Below are 8,263 nucleotides of genomic sequence, written 5' to 3'. Positions count from 1 at the left end.
TGTATCCTTCCCCTTAAATGGATGATTTGGGAAATTATGTGAAATGGGGAAAGCAAGGAAAAAGGAAGTGAAGTTTTTCCAAAAATTATTATTCTAACTTTTCAAGGAATTTAATGGTTAAAAGTTAGAAAATATCATACCTTAACTTACCCTTCCAAAATGGATGAGAGCTGTGCACGTGTGGCTGCAAGAAATTTTGTTCATGGTCTTCTTTACTTGGTTGGAAAAATCATGCATGAATCATGCATGTGCAGCTGCCACAATTCTGCTCTAAATCTGCTTCTTCAAGCTGTGGGTGAAAGATGAATATGTATTATTGTATCGGCTGCTCGATCCTCTGCTACTAGATGATGAATCTGAGGAGTCTGCGAAACATGGCTGAAAGTTGTATATGTTACTGGATCCTCTGCTGCTGGATGATGAATCCAATGAGTCTGCTAAATATGGCTGAAAATCTATAAGGCTTGGAAGGTATACAAAATATAGAAGTTACATTTTCCTCCCAGCCTTATTTATTCACTTGTCCTCAAGTGAAATACAATGTATACAATGAATGGAAATACAATGAATGGAAATTGGCTTCATCTGCTACAAAATATGGGTCTTCAAGTCTTCAACACTCGATGGCACGAATCTTACTATGTGATTAAATGTGTCGATGTCGAACATAGCAAGAAGTTGTTGACTTAGTGGCCGTTAATGAATGCCCCTAGCCAACACAAGAGCTCCCACCATTGATTCCAATGGGAGTCAGGATGCCTAACACATCTCTGTAGGTACGTATAAATTTTTCGTAGTCGAGTCACCTACAAGATCCAACGAACAAGGGATATTAATGTACTCCCATTGTTTATTGGCAAGAGTACTTGCCATTAAGGCATGCAAGCCTCTAGGTGTTTTTTCAATGATACATAGACTCTAGGACTTTGACTCAAGCAGAGTTTTATTGGTGGAAATGAAGGGGAATGGTAATGAGAAGGAAAATGGATGGATGTAAGGAAATGCATAATGTATGAATTAAGAACTCTTGCTGTGAAAAATGGATATGGAAGTGTCACGCCTTATGGATATATGATTGGTGGAATTCAAACTTGTTCAGGGAGGTGGAAGGTAGTGGTTGTGGAGATGGATTTGTCTTCAGAATCTGTCATGAATTTAGTCTTCGGAAGACTAATTGTCGTCACAATGTAATCTCCTGAATGATGACTTTGTTATCCCGTAACCTGTAAAAAAACTTGGCAGAAGAAACATAAGTTTTTTCAAGAAGAATTGATCATTTCCTTCATGATTCTTACGCAAAAATTTCATACCAAATAAATCATATTTAGGAAAAATCAAAGCGTTGAAAGTAACTCAATTCACGATATCAGTTTCAATCCCATCTTAAAAATAACCATGTAAAATACTACTCCCTGTCAGATAAGTCATGAAATGTGCTCCGCAAAAAGATTGACATTAGAAGTATGGGCACCTTTCTGCATATTAATATGTCACATAAAAGCATTTCATGAGTTAACTGACACAAAGAGCCAATTTTGAAGCTATCGAAAGAATCCTCTCAATCGATTTTTAAAATTTGTTTCCAAGTATTCCATTTTTCGAATCTGTGTGAATTTTGTGAAAAAATTTTAGATTTTTTTTTTTAATGAAAACATAATTTTTTAGATGTTTCATTAAACAATAAATTAAAAACATAGATTTTTAATTTATTATTTAAGTGAAATTTTTTTTATATTCTTTATATTTTTTTTATTTTTAAATGAAAAACAACAAAATTTTATTTGTTAAAACCTAATAAAAACTATTACTAAATTAAAGTTAGCTCTTTTTGTTTTTTTTTTTTTTTTTTTTTTTCAAAAACAATAAAAATAAGAATTTTTTCTAGTATACAATCCTATTAATTTATTAATATATTAATACAATCATAATATAATAATATATTAATACGGTTAATATATTTAATTCAATTGTATTAATATATTAATATATTAATATAATCCTAATATATTAATGTATTAATATATTAATATAGTTAATCATATTAATAAATTAATAGAATCATAATTAATATAGATTATATATGTAAATCAAAACAAATCCATTATTAACCAATTATAACTAAATATATACCTAACAAATCACAACAAATATATATGTTAAAAATGGTACCTAATAATATACAAACTCGAATCAAAACAAATCAATCCTTAATTAAAATGATAACTAATAATATACAAACTCGAATCAATGAAAATCTATTTAAGCAGAAGGCATCGGTCTTTTTTCTGGGCATGCGAATTTATTTGATTAATAAAAGATTTCATTTAATTGCAAGCCAAAAGGAATAGTTCGCTGCACGTTTTGCCTCAAATTGATCAGATAAGGTCTTCTCTCTGGCTTTCTCAGCCTTGGATTTGCGAATACTTTCCATCAAGACACGCTTATTTTTGAACACATTACCCTTGACTTTCATGTACATATCATGATACATGTGTTTGTCAATTTTCTTAGATTCTCTGTACTCACGTAACAATCGACGCAAAACCCTCATCCGTCTCATCCATAAAATCTTTGTAGGCAACCTAGCCTCTCTAGTACCTTTGCGCTTACCATATCCAGAATGACGACCCTTTCTTTTTGCTTTCAAAGCACGACGAGCACGAGAGTGAATTTTCATTGGCTTCCGAATAACAAATCCATCTTTGACCAACTTCCGAATGTTTTGCCTGGAATTGGCCATGGAAATCTCGTTGACTTTATTGGGGTCGAGCCAGACTTTTCCCTTCCCGCATTTCAGAACGCTCGCCGCTAGCAGCTTCTGAAGCTTCAGCGAAACCATTGTTCCTGGACCTTGGTCTCCCTTGAAAATTCCTCTGTTCTGTGAGTTTTGGGGTTTAAGGCAGCATAGATGGTGGCATGTTGCAGTCATCTCAGCCACCCAGATTTTCATCGGCGATTGCTCCCTATCACCCAGGGGAGGAAGCGAGGAATTTGGATCGGTTTATTTCCGCTAAGCCCATATCACCTGAAGATCAAAGGACCTTAAATCAAATTGAAAAGTCCAGGCTGGAGTGATCCAGCAGCAAATCTCCTGCATCATAATAGCACAAGCGGCGCAAGGCTTCTAAGAGCTTTTAGTTAAAAGCGTCATATTTTAACATACAAGGAATCCAAAAGCCCTGCAAGAATGAAAAACAAGAATACTGGAGAAACACTGCGAATAATAATTAAAACGATAATGGAATTGCTTCTTTGACTAGTTAAGATTAGTGGCATGATTTTTAAGCTACAACTTCGCAAAAAGAAACAGCCCAGGGTCATAATGAACTCTTGAAGTGTCGGTTTCACCACAGGAGTCTCCACGGTCGGCACCAGGTCATCACGATCCACGAATTCTTCAAGAGTTGTTCTTTGAACGTCTGGAGGACGTCCGGAATGTGCCAGCGCCCATGATAACTTCGTTATGTTCTCAATGTCTTTTGAAAGACCATCTCTTTCTCCAACAAATTCACGATCACAATTAGCGATAATGCCACATCTGTCCATGGCAGGTTATCACCAGATTCGAAGAACGATCCAATGGAATGCATAATGGTTTTTAGTCATGATGCCTTCTCGAGCAAACCCAAATTATCTGAACTAGCACGATCTTCTCCAGGAACTCGGCGAGAATCTGATGGTTTGTTGGGCTGATCATCATTGCATCAGAGAAAAATCCGCGAAATTTATGATTGCCGATGATCTTCTTCAGGATTGTTGTTATAATCAGAAGATTTGCTGCCAGGATTTGAGGTACGTTTGAATGAAGGCGTTCTATAGTTATCTGCATTCTCCCACGTGGATGTGCCAGCATGCGCTGTTTCCTCATTGTGACAACAGTCGAACGATCTTTTGTATTTCAGCTTACATTCGCATCAAACGAATAACTGCGGAGGCATATAACTAAACAATCAATCGTGTCCGTCCACGCCATTCTTAGTGCTGGCGCAAATTCATCACAAAATTTCCAGAAATTCGTTTCTATTATCGGAGGTACTGACTGCACCATGAAACAAACTCTGCCACATACATGTAGAATGATTATTTCTTTGAAAAGAATAAGTTTCGACTGAGGCAGGAGGACGAAAACGATAGTCGTGCCGACTAGAAGATGAAACGCCCTTCATAACTTCCACAGTGGCTAGGGTGAACCCTAGCGGCTTCCGTCGTCTGAGAAGCTTTGATACAGGTTTGCCCTGGAGCTAAAATCGCTGCCAAAGTGCACAGATTGTTGTCGATACAAGCTGGAGTAGGCTGAACGCTGATCTGCTGCCTGGAAGAGTCCAGATTAGCTAGAGCTTTCTGGTGCAGATCTTGGCCGCTGCTATCACTTGCAAAGATCAGGTTAAGCCATGGGGGACATCTACAGAGCAACAGACGCTTAGAGCAACAGACGCTTTCAATGCACACTGGTTTATTCCCTGAGCGCAAACATATGACATCAGCCTTAACCACATCGTTTTGTAGAACGACTGGAAGCTATTCCTCAACTGTCTTAGGAGCCAAGAAGGAAAGCCCTCATTCCGTATATGAGGGGTTGAAAATTTTTCAGGGCCCTGGCCTGTACAAAAGCTGTGGTACATGGATAATAGGAGAGTGGTTCCTAAATATCAATGGATAGTAACTTCATTTGCCCTCTAAGGGTATGGCTTGTCATATGTATGAATATAAGAGCAACCTCTTTCAAAGCAACAGTTAAGGAAGGAAACCGAGTTCAAGACAGTTCCAAGCAGGTGTAGAAACTTTTACTAAAAGGAGCCTTCACATCCAAAGCCACAACTGAGGGTTTTCCCATGCCAAGCAACAACAAATTTGAAGATCTTGGGAACTTAGAGAGTTGAACAAATTCTTAAAATAGGGCAAAGAAGTTGGAGAGCTAAAGAGCACAGATTTCAGCATTGAATCAGCTCATCCTGGTAATGGTTCAAGTGGCCAATGCCCACGAAAAAGAGAAAGAAGCAAAAGAAGTGGAAAATGAAGAAGATGAAAAGAAGTTAGAGAAAGGAGGAAACAAAGGTGGAGGAAAGGGACTCATATCAAAATGGTTAATTTTTTTAATATCTAAAAATAACAAAATGGTTAGTTTTTTTTTTAATAATAATAATATATGTTATGATACATATATTACTATTATTTTGTGGAATTTTTTTAGTTTTAAATCTAAAATGAATTTTTTTTATTTTTTAAATCTAAAACTGAAAAAAAACTAAATTTCATCTAAAAAAAAAAACTTTAAAGATGTTGTTTTTTTATTCACAAAATTCGTTATTTAATTTTCCAGCAAGAGTGTTTTTTTATTTGAACAAAATCAATAGACTTTCTGATCTTCCTGATCGCACGAAGCGCAGGAAGAGAGCATACTAATCGATTGATTTGTGTTTATTTATGCAGGGGGGGTTTGTTTGAAAGACGAAATTTAAAGCTAGCTAAACACTAAAACATAAAAAAACTTAAACTTAAACTCCTTTGTGAAGATCCTGCTGTCACCAGGGTTCACAAATTATTCTATCTAAAGAAAAATAAATACTGAATTAAATTCTAATGCCTACTCCCTTAGCACCATTCCCCGGCAACGGCGCCAAAATGTTGGGCAATTTATTGTGCTTAAATTGCTGCATTAAATATCGACCAGGGAAACTCGTAAGCTTTTGATGATGCCAGCACTATATGTGCAGGAGTAGGCGACTAATTCTATGTCTAATTAAATTACCTACGATTCAATATAATATGCAAGGGAAGAGGCTCCTAACTAAGGAGATCCTGGTTGTCCTTCCCTACAGTATCATAGAGAAATAATAAAACTAGAAACTTAAAATGCAAACGAGAGGATGAACTTTAATTGTTGTTTAGATTCAAAGAGAGAAAGACTAACTTAGTCTCTTGATTGTCCTCTCTTGTACTAATCCAGACTAGACTAAAATTCATCCATAAGCGTAAACTAAATGAAATAACTTGAAACATAAAAGCAAAAAGATGAATTCCAATTACAAATCAAATAGAGAGAGAGAGCCTAACTTAGACTCTTTGTTGTCCTCTCATATGTTGATAAGATTCTAATTGAAAATTCATTCATCAAACCAATCCTCAAACATTAACATCTAAGCAATTAAATAAAATAAGATCTAATACGAAACAACAAGTTCCTTTGCTCCTTCTAGAGTGAGTTCAATTCTCCTAAGAACAAAGTGACAAGCCATTCCATATACTACATTAAGATAACTTTTATCTAAAACTACATAATGGAAAAATATTTCTATAACTACTAAATGGAAATGTATGTAAAACAAAGCTTTATTCTATTCCATCATAAGTTGGATACAATGCTCTAAGAGTCCTCCCCTTGGAATGGAGGAGGTACTCCTATTTATACAATGAGAGGAGATAACAAACTCATAATGATGATCCATTAATCTCTCTTTTAGTTCCATACATTTCTCAACCATCTAGACACATAATCCTATCCTCCATGATTTCCTCCATGAGGTCCATGATCTTCTCCATGATCTTTTCCATGAGGTGTATCTTATCAAATTCGAATTTGATCTTTCAAAGCCACAAAAAGGTGTCTTGGAAGCTTCCTTGCAACCTACACATGTCAACAAACTCATGCTAATTGTTAGGTATAAGTTTAAGCATATTATTTTCTAAGTTTTAGCCATAAATTCACTTAGAAATGTTAAGAATTAATAAACTTTGGAAAAGTATTGTTATGACCCAATAATGAGGTAAACATAATGATATGGAGGTGGAATGGAGGTGACATCAAGGTAAAATGTGAAGATATAAGTGAATAATGGAGTGAAAATAGGGACGATTTTGAGGCCCAACACACCATAATGAGTAATTAATTTCTTGACTTTGTGAGGCCTATAATGAAATCCATGGAAACATCTATCCAGACAGAAGTAGGGAGTGGAAATGGTTGTAAGGTACCTAGTAGCTTGGTCATTTCCCCCTTGTTACGCTAGCATACATCACATTTAGCTACAAAATTAATAGTATGGTTCTTGATGCAGGTCGAAAAGAAAGACCCTATTTCTCATGCATATGTCTTCTAAAATCCTTAATGTCCTGTGACTGAAGAGGAGTGCAACTCTTCCAATATGTGGATTTTGTGATGGAGGTCGGGAATAGCACTACCTGATCCTTGTTGTGAAAAACCTCATCCTTTCACTAGTAGTCCACGAAGGATTTAGGATCTTTTATTAATCTATTAACGAGCTTAGATAGAAAGGTGTGGGAGAACCTTTCATGATAGGCCTCTTCAATCCAATTTTGTGTAGGTAGAGAAAGGGATACAAGGCTATCCTCATCCTCAAATTTGCATGATAAGGCTTCAACCACTAGATTGTCATGTCCTTTCTTGTAAATTATCTTATAATCATATCCCAATATTTTCATGAGCCATTTCTTTTGTTGTGGTAACGATAGACACTGCTGGAGGAAATATTTTAGGTTATGATGGTCAGTGCGGATTTGGAAATGAAGCCCCAATAAGTATGGTCACCACGTGTCTATGCATGTAATATGGCTATCATTTCTTTCTGATATGTAGAGTGACTCAGATGATTTACACTGAGTTTTTGACTCGTGGAAGCCATTGGTCTACCATCTTGTATTAATACTGAACCAATGGTTATACCTCAAGCATCATATTCAATCACCAAAGGTTTTGTGAAGTTTCGTAGGGCCAATATTGGAGTGGATAACATGGCCTTTTTTAGAGTAAAAAGGGCCTGAAGAGATATGGTAATCGAAAGAAATGCATTTTTCTTGAGAAGATTAGTGAGGTACCAAGAAATGTGTCCATAACTATGGAAGAAATTGTGATAGTAGCCTGTGAGTCCTAATAATCCCCTGAAACTCTTGAAGGTTTTTGGTTGGAGCCAGTGTTGCATTGCTTGAATCTTTTTCGAATCAATCCTTACTCCTTCACTACCCACAATGTGTCCCAAACATTCTACTTCTTTCATGCCAAAGGAACACTTGGATAGTTTGACAAATATTTTATGATCTTGGAGTAGTTGCAATACCTTGTCAACATTCTGAAGGTGAGTGTCCCATGTTATAGAATAGATGAGAATATCATAAAAAAAATACCAGGACAAATTTTGTGAGATACGGTTTCAAAATGTGGTTCATGAGGCTTTGAAATGTGGATGGGGCATTACAAAGACCAAATGAAATAACCAGGAATTTATAATGGCCTTCCTGAGTTCGGAAG

At 36.0% G+C, this 8,263-nt stretch overlaps 1 pseudogene; it reads right to left on the bottom strand.

The window, feature by feature from the left end:
* Window positions 1-2,320: 2,320 nt before the first annotated feature.
* Window positions 2,321-2,894, bottom strand: LOC149212575 (large ribosomal subunit protein eL19z pseudogene; annotated as a pseudogene).
* Between the last annotated feature and the right edge of the window lie 5,369 nt (window positions 2,895-8,263).

Source organism: Pinus tabuliformis, chromosome 1_1 (genome assembly GCF_031772625.1).
Source record: "Pinus tabuliformis cultivar Carrire ecotype Pingquan chromosome 1_1, CPIR1, whole genome shotgun sequence".
Classification (NCBI taxonomy): domain Eukaryota; kingdom Viridiplantae; phylum Streptophyta; class Pinopsida; order Pinales; family Pinaceae; genus Pinus; species Pinus tabuliformis.
Note: the sequence above shows the minus strand (reverse complement) of the source record. Positions and strands in the feature narration are given on the sequence as shown.